This window comes from Lygodium microphyllum, chromosome 22 (genome assembly GCF_053477565.2).
Source record: "Lygodium microphyllum isolate KBCC chromosome 22, Lygodium_microphyllum_v1.1.10, whole genome shotgun sequence".
Lineage (NCBI taxonomy): Eukaryota > Viridiplantae > Streptophyta > Polypodiopsida > Schizaeales > Lygodiaceae > Lygodium > Lygodium microphyllum.
In genome coordinates, this window is record NC_141156.1 from 128,646,764 (window position 1) to 128,671,722 (window position 24,959).

The window sequence follows — 24,959 nt, forward strand, 5'->3', positions numbered from 1 at the left end:
AAATATCTAGAATATCTGCGACTAGTTCTAGTGGTCTTTACAGATTTGCTCCACCTTACGACCTTGCTTTCCATTGTAATTGCCATTGTAGCATGCGTGTAGCCCAGCTCATAAGGGCCATGTGGACATCGATGTTGAAACATTGACCAAACATGGAGATTAATAGGGATGTAGCACAGCTCAATAGCGCATTTGTTTTGGGTACAAAATGTCACGGGTTCAAATCTTGCCATCTCGTCTTTCATGCCAAAACAAATGATTTCACAAAGGAATAAATTGAATCTAAACTCCTAAAGCTGTTTTTTTTAATGCTTTTGCTGTTATTAGGTAAACATAGTAAATATGAATCGTTTCTGAATCTCGATGTTAGTTTTTGCAACAAGTAAGAGCTAGCACTGTCTATATGATTCGCCATTCTTTCTTCGATTTTGGGGATATTGTAGCGTAAAACATCATTTACTTTTAGTCTCACTTCTGGATGTCTTTTGAATCAAATCGTAAAAGTATCTCCACTAGGTGATGGTGAAAAACCAAGGTATATATTTTCAAAACAAGCTCCATTTGTCCGATATATTGTCCCTTCAACAAATCCAAGAGATCATATACTCATAATGTCAGTGTCTAGAATAGTTTCAAGTTTAAGAATTTCAGTTTTTTCTTCTAATGAAGAAGGGTTTTTATAGATATGACAAACATGTAATTGGCTTTAAAAGATCGTAACAAACTAATATGAAAAGTATTGTGGATTTTTCAATGTTGGGGTAATTCTAATTTAAATGTATTGTCATTAATTTTGTGAATGATTTTGAAAGGTCCATAAAATCGAGGGGCTAACTTAATAACAGGGTGTTTCTTAACACTTTCTAATATTTTCTTTTCAATGCGTAGCAAAAAATAATCATCAACTTTAAAACTCAGCTTTTCTTTTCTTGTTAGCTTGTTTAGTGTATGATTGTTGGGCTTTTGCAATCATGTCTTTGACTGTTGCATGTATATTGGCAATATTATTAGCAGCTTTAACTTTGTTTGACAATGATATAACATGTGTAGGTAATCTATGTCCATAAATGATTTTAAAAGGTGCTTTTTGTGTAATTGTATGGGGTGTATTATTGTACGTAAACTGAAGTAAATACAAGTGTATATTCCATGTTTGTGGTTTTGAAATTGTGTATGTACGTAAAAGATCTAAGATTGTAATATTAGTAGCTTTTGTTTGCTAATTTATTTCAAGATGAAATGCAAATGAAAAATCAATATTTGTATTTAAATTAGCAAAGAAAGTAGTCTAAAGATTATTGTAAAATGTAAAATTACGGTTAGAAACAATAACTTTTGGTAAACTATGGTTAGTAAAAACAGTTTTAAAAAACAATTGAGCAGCTTGAGATACAGTTAATGTTTTTTTGCATGGAATGAAATATGCTTGTTTGCTAAATCGATCTACAATAGTTTAAATCATATCATGATTAGCTTGGGCGTTAGGCAAATTAGTAATAAATTCCATTAAAATATGTTCTTATGGTCGTTCAGGAATAGGTAAAGGCATTAGTAAATCATATTGCTTACCATGGTGTCTCTTAACTCTTGATAAATTAATAACTTAGATACAAAGTAAAAAACATTAGATTCTATTTGTGGCCTTGATATGTAAAAATCTTTAACTAATATATGTAAAGTAAAAATAATATTTTTATAGTCTTCATATGAAAAACAATAAATTTGGTGCAACACAAATGATTGAAATGGAATAGTTACACATAACTTTTTCTCATAAAATATAAATACTTCAGAATAATACAATGAATCTATTGGAATCTAGCTATTTACAACTAATTTATTCCAATCAGTTTGTAAACTAAGGTCTTGGTCATAGATATCTTTCATAGGGATAAGGGAATCAAAAGATATAACAGAGATATTATAAATACTTGGTCTTTTACTTAAGATATCAGTAACAATATTTTTTTTTCAGGTTGATATTAGATAAGTAGATGAAAATTTTGAATAAAAATAGTCCATTTAATATGATGGTGAGGATTATAGTTGACTAAGGAGATGTTTGATACTTTGTTGGTTAGTTTTGATAATGAATTTAAATTTCATTAAACTATGTTAGGAAGAATGGTCTATTAAAGTCAGGTAGTTGTAATAGATAGGCATGTGTTAAGATATTTTTCAATAAATCAAAAGACTTTTGTTGATTATTAGGCAAATGATACACAATACATTTCTTTAATAATTTTGTCAAAGACAATATAAGCAATGAAAAATTTTTCACATTTTTTTGTAAAAGCTAGCAATACCTAAGAAAGAACGTAATTTATATACATTTTTAGATGTTAGTCAATTCAAAATTACTTTTATATTTTTAGGATAAACTTTAATATCATTAGATAAAATAATATATTTTAAGTATTCAATGTGGATTTGAAAAAATAAACTCTTTAAGTTTAGTATATAATTGATTTTTTAATAATTTAAAAATAAGAGATAAATGTTTATAATACTTGCTCTCATTTAATTGAAAATTAATATGTCATCAAAGAAAACAATTACACAATGTTGATGCTTAAAAAATATACGATTCATCATATGATTGAATGTGGTTGGTGCATTAGTTAGAGCAAAAGGTGTAACAATGAATTCATAATATCCAAATTGAGTTCTAAATGCAGTTTTAAAAATACTAGATGTGTTCAATTGTACTTGATAGTATACAGACTTAAGATCTATCTTGCTAAATTTTGTGGTCCCTTGTAGTTTATCCATGAGGTCGTCTACCTTAGGAATCGTATATCTATTCTTGTCAGGAATCTTGTTTAGGGCACGATAATCAATGCACATCTTATAGGTGTTATTTTTCTTTTTAACTAATAGGATATGTGCACGAAAAGGAGAATTAATATGCTTAATGAGTTCTCGGGTTAACAATTCTTTAACTTGGGTTTTGATTTCTTTTTGTTTAATTTGATTATATCGATAAGGTGCTTTACATGGTGGTTGAGAATATGAGATTAAGTCTATTTTATGATCTTTAGGACGTGTAGATGGTAAGGCAAGTGGTAAGTCAGCAGCAAAACAATCTTTAAATTATGAAAGAAATTGTGTGTGTTTAGGATGCATCTGATTTTTCTTAGCTTTAATTTTATTTATTCATATTAAGTAAGATTTGCTATATTTTCTTACTATATATTTAGTATGTGTAATTAAGCAATGAAAAATTATCTAAAGTGTGCGTATCATGTAATGTGATTTGTTTTTTATTAGAATAAATTTTCATTGAATACGTTAAATAATCTATATCATGATTATATTTATGACGTTAAGGCATTCTTAAAATAGTATCACCAGATTACAAAGACATACTAAGAAATTTTTGCGCTTAATATAATCACCAATTTTAATTTCTAAGTCATGAACTTCTTGTGTTCCATTGTATCTAGCACTTAAGAATGCAGCCTTGATGCGATAATGAGATGAAATAGTATCTAAATTTAATTCTTTGACTAATTTTATAAAAATAAAATCGTGTGTGTTTTCGTCATCATGTAAAATTAATATTTTCTCTACCATGTATAAGACATTTCATCGTTAATAAAGAATGATGATTTGGTATACTTGGTAAAGTATTTGAAGTAATACCGATATCGTTATCATCTTTTGTGAAATTGAGTATTTTTCATAGTCTTCATCTTCAGTCGCTCTTAAGTAGTTGATGTGAACAGTTGATTTTTTAGATTGATAATTCACCGCTAGATGTCCAGGTTGGTGGCACTTGTAGCAGACTTTGGAAACATTATTGATAATAGTGAGGAGTTTAGGGATGTTGGGATTTGGTTGGAAAGATGACTTAGGATTTGAATTTGTGTTTGATGGTAAAGGAGGGAGTCGTGTCTAAGATTTATGGAGAGAAGATGTGGAACAAAGCGATTTTGATGGAATCTTCGAAAGTTATAATCGAATTGCTTTGTACCGAAGTTACAGTTAGTTGAGAATTGTTGTGGTCACTTCTCTCGTCCTCGAATTTTGTCTTCAGCATCATGGACTAAAAAAATTATATCCTCGAGAGGCGTTGGCTTGAACATATTCACCTCCGTATAAAAATAATCAAGCAGACCAGACATAAACTTGCACTTGTAGATCGCCTCAAGTACATATTCAAGCATTTGAAGTTGTAATAAGATATTTTAGAAACACTCGGTATATTGTGAAATAGACTCACAATCTCTTTGTTGTAGAAGATCCCACTATTTTATTACTTTTTTGTGGAATTGATATGGAAGAAAATTATGCAAAAATTTCTTTTGAAAAGCCTTCAAAATAGTAGGACAATCAATACTTTTGCGGACAATAGTCCACCATAATGATGCTTTGTTCACTAAATGATTAGTGAGACACTTGAGTTTGTTTTTTTCAACATACTGTCTTTCATGGAAATAATAATGAAATTGATTGATAAAAGCAAGAACAATTTTTTCATCACGTAGCCTATTAAAAGTGCGAAATTTAAATTTTTTAAAATTTATATTGGCTTTTTTCTTGATAGATTATGCTTCGAGTGTCGCATCGATCGTACATCATATAACATCTTTGGGTTGCGGTCTATCTTGTTCGATCGTAGATCGTTGAAGAGTGGCCAGTTGAGCTTACAAAGTTTGACTGCTTTTCGTTCCTCTTGAAGCTGTATCATTATTAGATTCAATTTTTGCTGCGATAGGACGTTAGGAGCTTTTTGACGTCGCTGTTGGCCTACAGTACGTCCTTATGCACACTTGATAAGAATCGAAGAGCTTAAGTAAAGTTTAAGCTTTTTTAAAGCTCTTAAGCTTTTTTCTTAATGAATTTTTTACTTTCTGTTATCTCTAAGAAGAAAAAGAACTTTCAAAGAAACTTCCTGGGTGATCCTCCGTTGACAGAGAGTGATCCTTCGCGATTCAACAGCATAGCAGGGGGTTCTTCACTGCTAGTAATACACTGGTATTGACGGCCTGATTGTAGAGTTCGTTCGTTTCAGGAGCTGCGTCTTTGTGCGAGATGGTAAGTGATTAGAAGCCCTTGATCTCAACTTTGCTTTGATACGGCTGGTACGCAAATCCGATGTTGGCTGCGTACGTAGCGAGCACTGAAAGGTTCCCAAGAACAAAGAACTCTACTTTAAGCTCAAAAAACAAGAGGATAGATTTGCACGACATGAGGCAAAAAGACCAATTGGGTACAATCTCCCTCCATGCCTTGTGTGAGTGCTTCACAAGGCATGTATTTATAAATTTATTCCTCTCAAAGCTAAAAAATACCCAAATTTTACAAATAAGCATGCTTTAGCTTTTGTGTTTGCTTTTATCTAAATAAAGAATAAAGCAGCTGGATGGCCCAAGAGTCGGGCTGTGTCCAAATACAATGTCCAATAATAAAATATTTAAACCGTGCGTCCATGTATATACAAAATAATAAAAATTTATCAAGCGCTTCAATAAATAAGCGAGCTTAAATAAATATTAGTACCACGTCTTTAATGATAAGATACGCACCCATCCAAAGTGATAATTCCTTCTAGATAATTTGAATACATGATATTATCTAGTGCTTCCCAACGCCATCACTGCTTGCTCTATACATCAACTGAAACATTCATAATTGTTAAAAAATAATGAAATTAAACAAAAAAAAAAACCTAGTAGTCTTCAGCTACAAAATAAATAAATAGGTTGGAACTCTATCCTAACCTTAATTTAATATGAGTGTACTGTAAACTCATAAACATCTATTAATTTACATACGTATTTTGCAGTATTTCCTGCTGTGGAGTCATCCATGTGTACATTAAATTAACATGATGCTCGAAAAGGACACGTGTCCTTGTTAACTTCTCACACAAGGAATCCACCTTGTGTACGAGCCTTGGCAAATAAATATAGTTTTATAGAATCCATCGCAAAACCTCACGGAATGCACCATGGAATATGCCTCTTGGCATTAGATTCACACCATTGCAACCCAAATTATACAAGTGTATAAGGGGGCTTTAGAAGGTATGTATTTTAAGTGTGAAATAAAGTACATGTGTACATGCTCTGTTTTTACATTTTTACCATGTGTTACAACCATAGTTGATCTATATGTAATAAATAATGATGGTAAGCCAAAATTTCATGATTTTTTGAAGGTTTCTCAAATGTCATGTGAGGATGTACCTATGGATTCACTTTGTTCAATGTTATACAAATTATTAAAATTTATTATAAGAAAAGAAATTTACCAGAAAAATATTGCATGATAGTGACTTCTTGCACACACACACACATATATATATATATATATATATGTGTGTGTGTGACATAGGTCGCATTGTGTTATGTAGATGGATAATCGAGAACTAATGTGTTTTTGTATTATGGTTAGCAATTATTAGAATTAGATGGAGTTATGTGGAATAAATATTTTGAGGAAGTGTATTCTAATGCGTTAGAATTATTTATAGTTTTTACACTTTATAGTAAATTTTAAAAATTTATTAGTACAAGGATATTGTATATGTTTATGCATATTTTATTTATTTGGATATAACTATATTGTAAGGTCTACAAGGCTTGATTATTCTTTTGTCAGTCTTAGAATATGTTTATTAGAATAATAATTAAAATAAATAAAACAAAAAACAAGGTGTCTATGCAAAAAAAGAAAGAGTTAAAAAATGAGATGCTTTTCAATGATTTTTGAGGATAAAAGTTAAATACAAATCAATAAATACATGCACGGAGAATGTGCTTGTCTATATATGGGGAGAGATTATGCCCAATCTTGTGTTGTGTATATTTTTTAAGATTTTATTTTCTCTTACAAATTGTATACAGGAATGATGATGATGTATTGAGATTGAATATTTCTTCTCATTTGTAGATTCATAATTTTTTTCATATTTGCTTATTGAAACCTTTAAAGGGAATTCCACTAGAAGCTTCAATTGTAGATGATTTTTGTATGTTAGAATTGACATATATTTTGATACCTCGATAATCAATGCAGAGACAGAGAAGCTATCATTGGGAAGAACTCAAAAGTGAGTACTTAAATATGTAATCGAATGCTTGAATTGCCAACGAATAAAAGCCAAATGAGTTAAGCTACCAGGAAAGCTACAACCACTTGATATTCCTCAAATGAAATGGGAATTCATCAGTATGGATTTTGTAGTTGGATTACCCTTAGTTCAAGGAGGATACAACTCGATCATGGTAATTGTGGACTTGTTGACTAAGATTAACCACCTTATTCTAGTCAAAACCAACTATAAAGCCTCAAATATTGCCAATATATTTGTTAAAGAAATCTTTAGACTTCATGGACTACCAAAGAGAATTATTAGCTATCGTGATTCTCTTTGGTGAAAAAAAAGCATAAGCTTTAAAGCTAAGCACTAAAAGCAAGTGTTCTCTCTTTGTCATCGATGATGTCATTGAAAAACACAAAAAAAGAAAGCGTCATCTCTCTTCTATCCCCCCTTGCAAAACTATAAATTGAGGGCTTGGCAATGACCAGAGAGAGCGATAAGAGCAATCTTGACGAGGACAAGATGTTGATCGAGAAGGAGGAGACTTTATTCCATGAGATGAAGAGATATCATTTTGTTCAACCCAAGGAAGGGGATAGATTGAAGGTCTCTCATCCTCTTATACTCTAATCCGAGAAGAGAAGGCACTGAAGAACTCTATCCTATTCTATCATACTTCTATTCTCATCTCTATTCTGTCTACTAGAGAGAGTGAAGAATTGCTCTCCACGAGGCAAGAGGAATCATCGACAAGGCCTACATCATTGAATCCTGCAATATCAATCGTCATCATCGAGAGTCTTTGTCAGAGAGAGAACTAGGGAGAGAGAAAGAGGAGAGAGAAGACTGCAAAAGAGAGAGAAAGACTGCAGGAAGAGAGAGAAGAGTGATGATGAGAGAGAGTATAGATTTAGAGAGAGAAAGACATGAAAGAGGGATAAGCCATAGAAGCTGTGAGCAAGATGGGAGAGAAAGACTGTAATTGTATTAATGTGTCCAAAAAAATATAAAAAAAATTACATGTCCTCTCCTTTTATACCAATGTGAGTGTGATATGGCATAATATCAATGTTATTTATAATAAATCCTTATTCCCAGCTTCTTACAATCCATCCCTTCCTAAAAGTTTTTGCCCTAAAAAACAAACTTGGAAACAACTAGAAAAAAAATGGATAGAACAGAGTACTCTGTTTTTACAGCTTTACAAATGGGGAATGAATGAAGTATGACCAACTATATGAGCTGAAATTGAAGAACGGAAGTAAGCCCCTAGCTATATACATGATTTGAAGTATGTCAAAAGCATATGGAGCCATAAAATCTTCAACAAATAATCTCAAAACAAAGTAGACATCTTGCTGTGTAAACAACCCTGCTGGACCAAATCTGCCATAACTTCTAGTAGAAGTGTCCAAACGGGACGTACCATATATTAAAACGAAGCTCTTGAAGAGTACTTTAAGCCTATGTAGATAGCTTAATTATGAAAATTAGGCATGATAAAAACTATTCTAAAACAACGTGCTATCCTGAACCTATCTGCATCATTACTAGCTCTATAAGCAATAGGCTTCAGCCACCAATGTATCCTTCAAGAAAGGAAACTCATCCAATATAGAATCAGGTCTCCAAGAAGGTTCTTCAGGTGGTAAACCTCTCCATTTGATCAAATATTCCACAATAGAATGTGATCGAAGCTTCTTCTCACACTGACCTATAACAGCCTCTGGGATGTATTGAATAAGACCGTCTTCATCAATAGGTGGCAGCTCATCAACTATATCCATTGGATCACCATAAAAGGGCTTGAGCTGACTAACATGGAAGACATTATGAATCTTTGTAGAAGAGGGAAGCTCTAGTTTGTAAGCCAAATCTCCAATTTGCTTAAGGATCCAGTAAGGGCCATAAAACCTATGGGCAAGCTTATTACTAGATCCATCTTTTAATGTAGAGTACTTAGACTTGGGCACCTTCAATAAAACTAACTCTCCTTCTTGGAACTCTAAAGGCCTCCTCTTCTCATCAACATACATCTTCATTTGATCTTGAGCCTTCCTTAGATTCACCTTACATTGCTGAAGAACGGTCTGCATTCTTTTCAACTCCTCCTTCCCATAAGGATTGATATTTTCCATTAAACATGACTGTGAGTAAGGACACCTTGTAACCATACAAAGTCTCAAAGGGTGAAACTCCTATGCTCACATGAGTAGAATTGTTATAAGTAAACTTAGCCAAGTGTAACCAAGAATCCCATGAGGTTTGGATATCATAGCAAAAATGAGAAAGATAAGTCTCCAACCATTTATTAACTCTTTCTGTTTGTCCATTAGTTTGAGGATGATCAGCTGTAGATGGAGCCAATTTAGTGCCCATAGATGTAAATACCGCCTGTCAAAAGTTACTCATAAACTTTGAGTCCCTATCATGGACAATCACCTGTGGTAATCCATGTAGTCTAAAAATCTGCTCTATAAACTGACTGGCCACTTGAGAAGCAGTAAACTGAATCTTGGTTGGAATAAAATGGGTTGCCTTGGTGAGTCTGTCTACCACCTCATAAATACTATTCCATCCCTTCTTGGTAGTAGGTAAGCCAGTAATGAAATCCATAGTAATATGAGTCCATTAACCAATAGGAATAGGCAATGGCTGTAATGAACCTCCTGGCTTATGGATGCTGCCCTTATTTTGCTGACAAGGTATACACTTCATAACAAAGTCCTTGACTTCCTTTCACAGTCCTTTCCAATAAAAGCTTTTACTGATCCTGTCATAGGTCTTGAAAACTCCTAAATGTCCAACTAGAGGCGAAGAATGTAGCTCCTCCATAATTTTCTGCTTAAAAGAAGAAGTAGAAGGAATTACAATCTTACCTTTCAACCAAATAAGGCCATTTTTAAGCTAGTAATGCGAGTTTTCTTCCGTAAGACCTTGTTGTAATTTCTGAAAAATTTGGCTAAATTCCTCATCTAGAAGATAAGCCTCCTGTAATTCTTCAATCCAGTCATTATGCAATTTTGTCTTAGCTGAAACTTTGCAGGCCCACATACGAGAAAGAAAATCAGCCACTATGTTATCTTTGCCCCTTATATGAGTGATGCTAAAATCATAATTCTGTAATGTAGCTACCCAACGACGTTGCTTTGGAGTAAGATTGGACTGAGTAAGGAAATACTTAAGTACCCTATGATTACTATGTACTCTGAATCGGCTCCCATGTAAGTAATGGTGTCACTTCTTGATTGCATGCAAGATAGTCAACATCTCGTGGTCATAAACATTCATGGCCATTTTTTTATCTGTAAGCTTACGGCTCTTAAATGCAATTACTTCATGCTCCTGAAGCAAAACAGCCCCAATGCCACGGCCACTAGCATAATACTATATAGTAAATTCTTTGGAAAAGTCTGGGCATACTAAAATAAGAGCAGAGGTAAGGAGTTCCTTTAATTGGTTGAAGCTGCTATCTGCAAGAGCATCCCAAAAGAAAGCCTCATTCTTCAACCTATCAGTCAAAGGAGCTGCAATTGCCGCATAATGCTTAATAAATCGGTGATAGAATGAAGATAAACCAAGGAATTGTTGAGATATCGAGCTCCACTCGTGATACGCCAGGGTGACCGTTGTGTATTTATGTCACCGACGTGTCGGTTGCAGATGCGGTTGGTACACCGCCCATGAATAATAGCTACATGATAGCTATCCTTATCTATTCTAGTTCGTGGCTCAGTTAGTATGCCACCTTAGTTAGTTGAGTTTGGTTTGAGACCCATATAGAGGGTTCTTCTATTTTCTTTGTACTAGAGTTTTTTTGGCTTACACAACTAAGAAGAGGAAAACTGTTTTCAGCCTCCACCCTTGTGTGTCTTCCCCCATTGTGCAAGCAAGAAAGCTTCAAGCGAGACTCCTTCCTTCTCTCCCACAATCTTGACATGGTATCAGAGCCTTGTTCGTGGTAAGGAGCTCAAGAAAGCAAGCCAAGCTCGCGGTGGTCTGGTAAGAGGAGCAGTGTTGCTTTCATTTTCTGTTTTGGGAGCAGATCTCTGCAGGTAGCACAGCCGGAAATTGCAGGAGTGCATTGTCTCAGGTTGAGACGCCCTTCGCGGTGAAGCAAGAGGGCAGTATATGCTGCGGGGGATAGCTTTAGCTCTCGGCGACCTTGTTTTTTTGATTTGAGGCCATTTCGGGGCCTGTTTTGGAGGCGGAAGTTTTCTGCACGCACTCAGGAAACGTCCCAGTTTTATGCTGTGCAGCCATTGTTCTACAGGTCGGTGAAAAGTTACTGTAGAAATTGCATCATATGCTTGTGCGCAGAGACATTGGGAGTTTCAGAATCATCCTTGGTTCCTGTTTATGCAAAATCGTCACTAGGAAGTGACTGTGTGGTCAAATACCACTTTCGCCAGTTTTGCAGATTTGCCCTTGTGAGGCTGAAGCTGTGGTTTTTGCAGTGACAGAATTTTTTGCAGTCTTCTGTAATGGCATCTGATTCTCTTTCACAGATTGTCACTGAAAAGCTTGACAAGAACAACTTCCAGGCATGGAAGTTTAGAATGACGAATTTCCTTATGGGAAAAGGATATTGGGAATTTGTTGCAGGAAATGAAGAAGAACCAGTTCTTCCTGATGTTCCCAATCAACAACAAATGCAGGCATTTAAAGCATGGCATGAGAGAGCCAGGAAAGTTATGTACTGGTTGTCTATCAGTATTTCAGACTCTATGATTGTGCATATTCAGGATGCAAGTACGCCAAAGGAGGCATGGGATACTCTGTCAAAGATGTATAGCACAAATACACAAGCCAGGAAAATGCAGCTCAAGCAAGAGTTGCACAATGTGCAAAGAGAAAATATGAGCATCAATGACTACCACATGAAGGTGAAGAAGATTGCAGATGCACTTGCTTCCATTGGGTCGCCAGTGGAAGATGATGATTTAGTTTCTGTGACCTTGAATGGTCTAGGAAAGGATTATGCACAGTTTCGGACATCCATTTCAGTTCGTGAAAGATTTCCTGATTTTGAGGAGTTGATTGCTCTTCTAATTTCTGAGGAGCAGAGAAATGGTGGTGCATCTTCTTCAGGAGGAACTTCAAAAGAAGCTGTCTTCTACTCAAATGCTGGAAGAGGTAGAGGCAGAGGTAGAGGAGGCCGATTTGGAGGCCGTGGCAGAAATCAGAATATGCAGCAAACTCAAGAAAACCAGTCCTATGGAGGAGGACGTGGTAACTCTAGAGGCAGGGGGAGCCAAAGAGGTCATGGTGGATGGCAAAGAGGCCAAAATGCAAACAGTAATGTTGAATGCTACTACTGTGGTAAAATGGGTCATATGGCTAAAGACTGCTATAAAAAGCAGAATGACATCATGAATGGAAAACTGCAACAAGGGAATTATGCATCTTCTAGTAGACAGGGTGATGACAGAAATGAGCATTTGTTCATGGTGCAGCACATGAACAATTCTATGACAAGTGCAGAAGAAAGCAATGATGTATGGTATGTTGACTCAGGTGCATCAAACCACATGACAGGTCATGCAGAATGGATGGAGGATGCAAAGAAAATGGAAAAACCAGGATTTGTGGAGACTGGTGATGATACTGCACATCCTATTGTGCAGATTGGAAAAATTCCCTTGTCTATGCAGGGTGGGAAAAAGAAATACCTGTCCGATGTATTTCATGTCCCGAATATCACCAAGAATCTGGTTTCAGTTGGTCAAATGGTTGAACAGGGCTTGCAGGTCAGATTTAATCCTCATGGATGCTTTGTTGAGGATATGAAAAATAAAGGTCGCTTGATAGCAAAAGGAAAGAAGAATGGCAGAATGTTTACATTGGATGCAGATATGCCTGAATTGAGTGCAGCAATGTTTGCATATGGGACCGGTGTAGTTGCAGATATTGATATCTGGCATAAACGCATTGGTCATGTTAATGTACAGCGACTTAAATCAATGCAGGCCCAAAACATTGTTGCAGGATTGCCTAAGTTCAAGGTTGCAGAAATGCATAAGGTATGTGAAGCCTGTCAGTTTGGAAAACAGACAAGGAAACCATTTCCTAGACATGTTCAAGAGAGTAAGAAGCCATTGGAATTAATCCACTCTGATGTGTGGACTACTAAAGCTGCATCTCTTGGAGGCTGTCATTATTTTGTCAGTTTTATTGATGACTATAGCAGAAAAGTTTGGGTGTATTTTATGAAAAAGAAAAGTGAAGTTTTTGGGCATTTCAAAACTCTTAAAGCTATGGTTGAAAAAGAAACAGGTTTGCATATAAAATGCCTAAGGTCAGATGGAGGGGGAGAGTACCTCTCAAATGAGTTTGCAAGGTTCCTGCAGGAGCATGGCATAAAGCAGCAATATTCATGCAGTCATACCCCACAACAAAATGGAATTGCAGAAAGGAAAAACAGGCATATTGGAGAGGTATCTCGTGCCATGCTCAATGAAAAAGACTTGCCAGATTTTTATTGGGCTGAAGCAGTTGCTACAGCAGTCTACATAATGAACAGGACTCCCACTGCAGCAATACATGGAATGACTCCAGAGGAGAGGTATACTGGTAGGAAACCAGATATTTCTCATTTGAAAATTTTTGGTTGCATTGCCTATGTACATGTGCCAGATGAGTTGAGATCCAAGTTGGATCCAAAAGCTGAGAAGTGCATCTTTATTGGTTACTCTCTGCAGCAAAAAGGGTATAGATGCTATAACCCTTCTACTCGTAAGTTTACAGTGAGCAGAGATGTTGTTTTTGATGAGATGAGTAGCTGGTATAAACCAGTAAATGTGATTGATGATGTAGATGCACAAAATGGTAATGCTGCACAGAATTCACAGCAGCAGTCACAAAATATTAGTGGACCTGGAGCGTCCTCTAGCAGTGGTTCACATTCTTCGCCATGGACAGGCAGATTGAGATCAGGAGAATCTTCTCAAAGTAATGCAGATAGTGGTATGCAGGTATCACGAAAAGGAAAAGAGAAGGTTGATCAGCCCATGTTTGATGTGAATGCAGGTCACTCTTATGTGGATGGTGAATCCAGTGGCTCAGAACAGAGCATTGATGATGAGTTGGGTATTCCTTCTATTGTTACACCTGGAGTAAGGAAGACCAGGGATGTTTTGAGAGCACCTGGGAGTGAACCCACTTTGCGCAGGTCTACCAGAGTTAGGTATCCTGTGGATAGGCTGAAATATGATGGATTTACAGCCATTCACTATGCATATATGGTCAAGGTGATACAGGAACCAGAACCCACTTCTTTTGAGCAAGCCATGGGAAAAGAAAAATGGGAGAAAGCCATGGATGAAGAAATGGATGCCTTGGAAGCAAATGCTACATGGGAATTGATACCTTTGCCTAAAGGTAAAAATGCAATTGGCTGTAAGTGGGTTTATAAGGTGAAGCACAATGCAGATGGTTCTGTGAACAGATACAAGGCAAGATTAGTAGTCAAGGGGTATGCACAAACATATGGTATTGACTATGAAGAAACATTCAGTCCGGTTGCAAGGATGGCAACCATAAGAGCAGTCATTGCTATGGCTGCATCAAAGGGATGGTCTTTACATCAGATGGATGTAAAGAATGCCTTCTTGCATGGTGATTTGCAAGAAGAGGTCTATATGGAGCAGCCACCAGGTTATGTGAATGCTGTTCATCCTGAGTTTGTTTGCAGGTTGAAGAAAGCCTTGTATGGCTTGAAGCAAGCACCTAGAGCATGGTCTGACAAGATAGGACAGTATCTTGTCACTATTGGCTTTCAGATTTCCAAGGCAGATTTCTCACTTTATGTGAGAAAAACAGAGAAAGGTATTATGCTACTTGTCATTTATGTTGATGATTTGATTATGACAGGTGATAGTGATGAAGATATCCTTCATGTGAAAATGCTATTGAAGCAGAAGTTTGAGATGAAGGATTTGGGAGAGCTGCGTTATTTCTTGGGCATTGAGGTGATTAGATCACCAAGTGGGATACATCTCTTGCAGAGGCAGTATGGATTGGACATGCTGTCCAAATATGGGATGACAGGCTGTAAGCCTATTTCAGTTCCTTTGGAGCAGAATGTGAAGCTGAGCACAGATGCAGGTGAGCTTCTAGAAGACCCTACTATGTACAGACGCATAGTAGGAAGTTTGATTTATATGACTATTACCAGGCCAGATTTGAGCTATGCTGTTGGATTGGTAAGTCAGTTTATGCAGGCTCCAAGGAAACCACATTTGGATGCAGCTAGACGCATACTCAGGTATGTGAAGTCCACATTGCAGTATGGACTATTTTATGAGACTGGGGTTCAGATACAGTTGCATGGATACACTGATGCTGATTGGGCTGGTAGTATTTCTGATAGACGATCTACCAGTGGATATGTGTTCTCTTTTGGGAGTGCTGCAGTTACTTGGAGCAGTAAGAAACAGCCTACAGTTGCCTTGTCGAGCACAGAGGCTGAGTACAGGGGTGCAGCAATGGCTGCATGTGAGGTAGCTTGGTTGCATAAGCTACTTTATGATATACATCAGCCTTCAGATGGGCCAGTTGTCATTTATTGTGACAACATGAGTAGTATACACTTGGCAAATAACCCAGTCTATCATGCTAGAACAAAGCACATTGAGGTGCATTATCACTATGTGCGAGAGAGGGTTTTACTAGGTCTTATTGATCTAGTTTATGTCAGTACAGAGGATCAGGTAGCTGACATATTTACGAAGGCATTGGGCGCAGAGAAGCTGCGCAAGTTCAGAGACCTGCTTGGTGTGGAGGAATTGGGATTGAGCTCGAGGGGGAGTGTTGAGATATCGAGCTCCACTCGTGATACGCCAGGGTGACCGTTGTGTATTTATGTCACCGACGTGTCGGTTGCAGATGCGGTTGGTACACCGCCCATGAATAATAGCTACATGATAGCTATCCTTATCTATTCTAGTTCGTGGCTCAGTTAGTATGCCACCTTAGTTAGTTGAGTTTGGTTTGAGACCCATATAGAGGGTTCTTCTATTTTCTTTGTACTAGAGTTTTTTTGGCTTACACAACTAAGAAGAGGAAAACTGTTTTCAGCCTCCACCCTTGTGTGTCTTCCCCCATTGTGCAAGCAAGAAAGCTTCAAGCGAGACTCCTTCCTTCTCTCCCACAATCTTGACAGGAATCCTCTAAGAGAGGTAGTAGCAGTGGGCATTGGCCAATCTTTTATACATTGCACCTTCTTGGGATCAGCTTGTATTCCTTTTTCATTGACAATATATTCCAAGTATTCCACTTCAGTCTGCATGAAAGAACACTTCTTCTCCTTAGCAAAAAGCTTATGATATCTCAATACATCAAAAACCCTCCTCATATGTGTCAAGTAATCCTGTAAAGTCTTGCTGTAGATCAAAATGTCGTCAAAGAACACCAAGACAAACTGAAAGAGGAAAGGTTGTAAAATCTTATTCATCAGGATTTGGAAGGTAGCTGAAGCGTTTGTAAGCCCAAATGGCATCACTAAGAAATGATAGAGCCCACGATTAGTCCTAAAAGCAGTCTTGACTTCATCACCCTCTCGCATGCGAATCTGATGATACCCTGACCTCAAGTCAATCTTCATAAAAAATCGAGCCCCCTTACGCTCATCAAGCAAATAATCAATCCTGGGTATAGGATACCTGTTCTTCACTATGATCTTATTAAGATCCCTATAGTCAATGCACATTCTGAAAGATCCATCTTTCTTTTTGACTAGGACTGAGGATGCATAAGGTGAAGAACTTGGTTCAATGAATCCCATTTCAAGAAGTTCCTTGATTTGCTTGGCTACTTTCTCTTGTTCACACTTTGATAATTTGTAAGGTGGCTTATTGATTGTCTTTGAGTTGGGCTCCAAGTCAATGGGGTGATCTACTGCTCTCTTAGGAGGCAATGAAGTAGGTATCTCAAACAGATCTCTATACTCCTCAAGAAGAGCTGTCAAGGCTGGATGGTTTGCTGAATTATTGGGCTGATCCTGTGTTTCTTTATTCAGATGCAAAACAAATATTTGTGAGCGCTTCTTGTACTCTCTTTTGAGTTGTTGAATGGTAATAAGCTGAAAATCTGACCTACTAGGAATTCCCTGTAAATGGATAAGCTGCCCATTGGAGATAAACTCCATATACAACTGTGAGAAATCCATAGTGATCCTGCCTAGTGTCATTAACCAATCACAACCAAGTACAATATCTATAGGCCCCATTTCTAGAGTGATCAGGTTTACCTTGGCTTCAAAATTTTTAGCCAACTGTAAAGAAACCTGTGGGCATATCTGTGTACTGATTTCCTCTTCACCATTAGCCACTTGAACTCTAATGGGCTGTTGTAAATCTGTGGGAACACAATTTAGCTTGTCCATGATGGACTTATTCACAAAACTATGAGCACTGCCACTGTCTATCAGAATGAACACTGGCTTTCCACATATGCTTCCCTTCATACGGAGTGTATTAGGGCTCTTAGATCCTGTCAAACCATCCATAGAGATAGAACAATTAGTGGCAGCAAGCGTCACATCACAAGTCCCACCTGGATCAAACGGAACACTTCCACTTGGATTAAAAGGAAAAGAGTCGACTGGATCATAAAAATACTTCTACCCAACTTCCTCCTCAAGATCTTCATTTTCAGCATTAAGTGCCATTGCATTAGCTTCATCTATGTCATCTTCAAAATCCTCAAAAACTAACATACTCTGAAGCTTGGGTTTGACATTTTTGTATACACACTTTGAGGCATGATCAGGTGTATACTTTTTCCCACACTTGAAACATAAGCCTTTCTCCTTTCTTTATTTGTAAAGATCCATAGGAATAGATTTAGGATTTGTATTGGCTGAAATGGATTTAGGCTTGCTGTCCCCCTGTTTGAAATCAACTTTTGGTCTGTTTGCTGTCCTGAAATTACTATGAGGTCTAGAAGCATTAAATGGAGGATAAGTTGGTATCCGTAAGCTCCCATTTGGCACATGATTGCTGCCATAAGTGTTACCAACTTGCCCCTGCTTTAAAACAATCCTTAGCTGTCCAAAACCAGGCTGAAATGAAGATTCTCTTCTATACTTTCTTCCATAGCGCTCCGCAAGCTCAATAGCCTTAAAGAGGGAAGTAGGATTTTGTGCCATAATATCAGCTGATAAAGATGGATCCAAACCATACTTAAACTTATGAAGCTTAGCTTGATCATTGATGCTTTCCACATACATGGTCAAGTTGAGGAATTGGTTAGTGTACTCTCTTACACTTAGACCCCTTTGTTCCAAACCATACCATCTCCGTGCTAATTTCTCTTTCTCAAGAGGAGAAACAAATACTTCAGCCATAAGTGCCTTGAAAGCTTCCCAATTCTCTACAAGTATTTTTTCTTTTTTTAATATACCTCCACCAGGTATGGGCAAATCCCTCCAAATGCAAGGAAGCAAAATGAATCTTCATGGCATCAGTTTTAGGGAATATGTCAAAGTAGGACTCCATCTTGGAGGTCCACTCCTCTAAATCAGATGGTGAAGATGACTGACCATTAAATTTGGCTAGAATAATTTTGTCCTTTAGCTCTCTTTCATGAAAGGGTTGCTATCCCAAAATAGACTGATCATGATTACCATGTATGGAACCTCCAAATTGAGACGGAAATCTTCCAACAGGTGGCTGAGAATTACTATGTAATCTTCCTGTTGGTAGAGACCCCTAGAAATTTGAGTATTCAGTCCAAAAACTTGAGAATTGGCTCCATTCAAACTACCCAAATAGTCATTATGTCTCTGTGAATCCTCTCCTACTTCATACTGGCTATTTGGAATGCCTCTTCTTCCAATAATCCCATATCCATGACCATTTTGGTTAGATGGCTGAAGTGGGACTGAAGGGTCATTGTTTGAACAAGCTTTCTCCTTAGCTTCTTTTGGTCGCGTTTGCATTTTCATCCGTTGAGAAAATTGTGCCATAAGTTGAGCATTAGATTCCACTAACTTATCAATAGAAGCCTTTGTTTGAGTCGTTGAATCCACCAACTTTTCAATGGAAGACTTCGTTTGATCAGTAGATAAAACCATTTGCTCCATTCTTGATAAGATGGCCTCATGTCGTTTCCTATGTCTTTGTTCATGGACACACAAAGTATTATGTAGTATACTGACTTCTCCTTGTTGTTGAAGCTCTTCAGGGCTTTCTTGAGGTGTATTATCCAACGTGGAATCCCTGATTTGCTGAGCATAATCTTCCTGGACCTTATTCTTATCCTTATGTCCTGCCATAATAGTGCACTCTTGCAGTACTCCCTGTCAGAAAAATGGCTATAACTTTTGCTAGGGAACTCCGATTTCAAAATTTTTTAGTTCAAATTGAAGCTAAGAATGTCCTCTTCAAGATGAGCTATAACACGCTATAACAGATTTAGGATAGAAAATTTTGTAGCTGGATTTTTGAGTCTGAACTGTCCAGGCCTGCACCAAATGGTTAGAGTCTCCCTAAAAATCCCAACACCACAAGTTGTAATATCCAACACCTATAAATTTTTAGATTTTTTCGGCCAATAGAATATTATCGTTTACAAACTTGCAATATTTAAAAATTATGATATTTATGCAAAATTATACACTTGTTATACACTTTCCACATCAACATATTTACATATGTATGTAAACTTTACAAAGATGTAAGTAAAGCCATAACTAAATATCGTATGTGAACAACTCTTAATGGTTTAAAACTTAAGGTTTTTAAGGTAGAACTAGTTTAGTTCTTGTTTCATTGTTTCATTTCATACTTTCTCTCTTCATCTCTTTATATCCACCACATCCCTCCTACCTGCTATGATGGATGCTCACACACACTTTGATGAGTGGATCCACGAGACTATCTTTGCCAACCAGGGTGACGAGATATTTTAGGTTTTCTCTAAGAACTTCAACCTTGAAAGCATGCTCTCATCATTGGATCCCTCCCCTTCAGATTTTGGAAAACTTTGTGAGCACCATTGCTATATACACATACTCCATCGAGGGATTTGACATGACTTGGGTGCCTCTGGAACAACTCATGGTATTTCATACAGGGAAGAATCACGAAAAAGTGGTGAATAGGTGTTTGGCCCATGTGGATCCTTCGCATAGAGTATGCACTATTCCCATGGAAAGTGCACCATGTACATCACCTTTGGATCTCGTGGAGTGTGATTGCTTGGCAATTTACCTCCTTGCATTGGATACAGCCCTAGAGGAGGAGAGTGATGAAGATATAACTCCATAGGTTGTTTCTATCACACACACGGGAGAAGAACTGAATGAAAAACTCATAAATGTTGAAGAGGAACATCGAGTGGTGACAGAGCAAGGGTTGGCTCTCATGGTGCCATCTTCTTCAGAATAGTCACAAGTCGACAAATCCAACCTTGCCTCCTTGACACCCATTGAAGTAGATGGTATACAATACTTGCTTCTATCAGATGTGCTACAATACTTGAAAATGAAGGAATAAGAATTGTTTTCTATCCTAGTCAGGGATTCAATGGAAGACCTGATCGATTATGATTACATGGATGTGCATCCAACAATGGCAGAGATTGGAAGATATGATGGCACAAGCTTAGATATTGTGAGTGTGATCATAGCAGCACAGGAGCATATTACCTTGGTTGAAGAAGATTACCTTGTGCCAGATGCTGAATTTGAAGCACTACAGCATGATTTGTTTGAACTAAGGCCCCAGCTTCCTACCAAGGAGTTTGTAGATCCCTATGCCCAAAGAGGTGCCTCTTGACACACGAGGAAATGAAGATACAAGATGATTTGGAGAAGGTGAGATTTCTAACTACCATATATTTTTATGTGATGAAACTTGACAATAGGGTGCGTCGGGTCCCCCAGATTCCACCAGTGAAATCTTGGCAAAAAATGATGCCTGCAACTGCCCTGTCCAAAGTCCCCAGATGCTAGACTTCGATTAGGAAAGCTGCAGGTATCATTTTTGGCCAAGATTTCATTGGTGGAATTCGGGGGACTCGACGCATCCTATCGTCAAGTTTCATTACTTTTTGATAACTCTAGGTTAGTCCCTAAATATATTGTTTGATTTGATTTTGTCATTTAGGACATACTGTATATAGATGAGTTTGCATCAAGGCAAGGAGGAGCTCGACATGCGGATCGACAAAAGGATTCAACTCTAAAGGAGTATATTGGCAACCTTGTTGCAGATTTGGTGGTCTTCCATAATAAGGACTCACCAGGAGGGCAAGAAATAATCATGAAAATTTGAGCTTTGACCAAGTTTGGACCTTTTCGAGCGATACATGTGACATCTAGCTTGGAGAAGGTAGTGCTAATCAAGCGGTCAAAGCTTCTTTACTTGTTTGACCAAACGCGTGGTGGAGCAATGTGTGTGCTTGCTATATTAGGTGACCTCGTTAAAGTGTCAGATCCGCTTCTCCTGGAGAAAGAGCTGAAGGGGGAGCGTATCATTTTTGAAGCAAAGAAGGAACTTATATTTTCATCAGAAGCTGGCCCCTCCTCTCCACCAATGAAAAAGCCAAGGAACAATTGAGAGTTCTTGTTGGCTATCGGCTTTTTGTATCTACCATCACTAACAGCCATCACATGTATTTTTCGTGATGAATATAAGATACTTTACTTTGTCTCTATAATAATATTTATTAAATAAATATGTGATTTGTATAAGTGTGACGATAATGTGTAGTACATGAATGACATATTCGCATATGTTAACATAATTCAACGTGTAGTATTGCATACGTTAACATTCACATACGTTAACATAATTCAACGTGTAGTATTGCACTTGCGATTGTGTAAGTGTGACGATAATGTGTGGTATATGAATGATGCATCTGCATATATTAACATAATTCAACGCATAGTACTACACTTGCGATTGTGCATAAGCAATAACGTAACTTATATCCATATGTATTACTACTTTTGATGTGTTTGTATGCTAAACAAAAATTAAGAGTCACGCGTTTCAAGAAACAAAACAAAACAACTTTACTCAATTATTTGAATTCGGTACACATCGCATGAGATATTATGTATATATAAAAAAATATTTCAATGTGGCAAAGTATACAAAATTTTTTGGCCTTTCAAGATGTTATGACGTTGTAACACTCATTATAAACCTTGCATCATTAATCTAGTAAACTACGGCGGAGCCCCCTTGCCGTGTTGAAGCCGAATAATAAAGGTCATGTCTTTATTTGTGATTGTGACACGCTTTGCATGGATGGCCGTAAGTTGTGTATCATCAAACAAGTCGATGAGAAATCCCTCTACAACTGTTTGTAGGGCCTTCATAGTTGCGAAAGAAATCAAGATGCGAAAATGAGAAGAAGAATGAACTTTTAACCCATTTAAACCCCAAAATTGGGTTAATGCTGCTTCATATGCACTGTTTGTTGTGTGATCGTAAATCCATAACCTTTTATCGGAATGCGATGAAACTTCACAGCCGCACTCGTTAGGTGGCCAATAGCTTTTTTTTTTTTGTGGAAAAAAGTGCATGCAGACCCCTGGTCCGATGTCTGGCGTCTAGAGCCGCTTTTCTGGAGGTCTTGCACAATCTCGTGAACAAGTCTTGAGAAGCTCGCCTTCGGAATGATGAGATCAAAAGAACGTTGATACATTCTAATTTCTCTCAAGGCCATTTTACCTGGCTTCCACTTGCATTTTTTGTGGGGATGCTGGGGAGGACCCTTGTGAGGGTAGCTTGAGGAAGGTGGATTAGGTTGAGAAGGGGGTGGATCTGAGCTAGTAGATGCTTTAAGGGGCTGAGCACGATATGGGGCTCAAAGCGAAAGCTTATTTGCAACTACCTTAGACCTAGCCATCTTTCCTGCACAAGAGATGTGAGAACTCAATGAATAAGATAGAAAGTGAAACCCTCTTTTATATAACCCTAAACTGTGAGACTCATTCACATAGATGCACACTCTCTCTTTCTCTCTTAAAACTATGAATTCCATTCACATTGACTCACATTGTTTATCTTACTATCTTAGCTCTCTTCGAACCCATTTGCTGCCTTGTAGAAGCCTTGTCTAGCCACTTGGCATGGTTTTCTTTGGCACTTAAGGCTTCATAACACACTCTTTTAGTGACATGACGTGATTCCATCATGTCTGCAGCCGATTCATCAGCACATTCATTTTCTCTCTTTTGCGAGAGTTTAGCTTCATTCGCTACTATAATCCTATACCACCAAGATAGCAATTGGATCATTGGATTGCTACCATTCATCGTTCTACCATGATCAGTTTTTCTTTGGTACGCACCATACACTATCCAATGTGAATTTTCCATCCCTTGTGTGGACCAAATTCTGATGCTTCTCTTTTTTGCAAAGTATGGCACATGTGCCTTAAGGATATGCTACAAATACACATATCACACATGAGTAAAACTATGCTCAATAGTTTATACAATTCATACAATTTTAAAAAATTAACTTAGTACGCACCATGTAATGTGTGATGGAACTTTTGTCTCATGCTTCCACCATGTTTTCGTAGAAGCTATGCATAACATTGATAAATTCTTGCTTATCTTCATTGTTAAACATCATCTTGCGAAGTAAGGGAGCCAAATTGTCAAGAATTATCCAAACCTTAGCTTTGGCTAATCTTGTTTTTCCTCCATTACTTCGATGAGGAACTGCAAAATGTAACTTTTTCCACCCATTGTAGTCCTGCGGCCTCCTACGAACCATGACATTCCCTTCCTCATTGATGGGTACTGAGAGAAAATTCCTATCCTTTGCTCCTCCAAAGCAAGGCTTTTTTGGCAAGTTACCAAATTTTCCCGATCTCTTCTCGTATTTTTCAATCGTCACTTGATACTTGTGTAGCCCAATTTTTGATAGAACTCGCTCCACATTTCTACACATTGCAATGGCTTCTTTTTTCTGGTTTCATCCTATAAGCAAAGCAAATGTATTTATATACAATTTTCTCCATGATTATGACAAAAGCATGCAATGAACAAATGTGAATACGATCCAAGGGAATGTTGAATATGGGATTCCAAGTGGGATATTCTCTATTGCGCGTCGGTGCAGCACTTGCCACCTTTCGCCAGTTGTTCTTTCCATTCTTTCCTTCCACCCTCTCTGTCAAGCAATATAGGCATGGATTCTTTGTATTTGCACCATTGGAGATTTCACACATACATTTTAAAGTTTTCAAGTCTCCTGCAAGATGCCATTCAACCAAGTATTGACCATACCCTTCAACCGAGAGCATCTCACCATGTTTGGAATGCTTGTGTGCATAAAGAATAGCTGCAGTACCTCAAATGTTTCCTTAGGAATTTCAAATGCAGAGAGCCACCACACATGGCACTTAGATTGAACACTAAAGTTCCCTGGGTTGTTCTTGTCGAATTGTAAAGCTGTATTCATCAGAGTTACACTAACTCTTTCAATCTTTACTCCTTCGACGACCTCACTTTCATCTAATTTTATAACAAACAGCAATTTACGATTACATTTCTCAACAGACATTGTAGTACATTACCATTTTCGACTGCACCTTGTTCAAATCTAAATAGTAATTGTTGAGTTCGGTGAACTTCACCTCATATGCATTTTTGGTTCCAACCTTTAGTGTTTCCACACATTGAACATGCATGGGATCTTCTATCAACTCCAAAACCTTTGTATTAAGTTGTCGGCGGGCCTCTATTAGCTTTGAAGATTGAGGAAGAGGCACGATTCTATTTCTCTTCAGCACATGACCAAACCCAACCTTCGCATCTTTGAATATCTTTGAGTAAGTCGTTGTGCTAATGCCGGCCCTGTCACAAATAGATTATGTATCCACAGCTGAGGACTCATTTGACACATCTTTTAATGTGTACTCAATCACCTTTTCC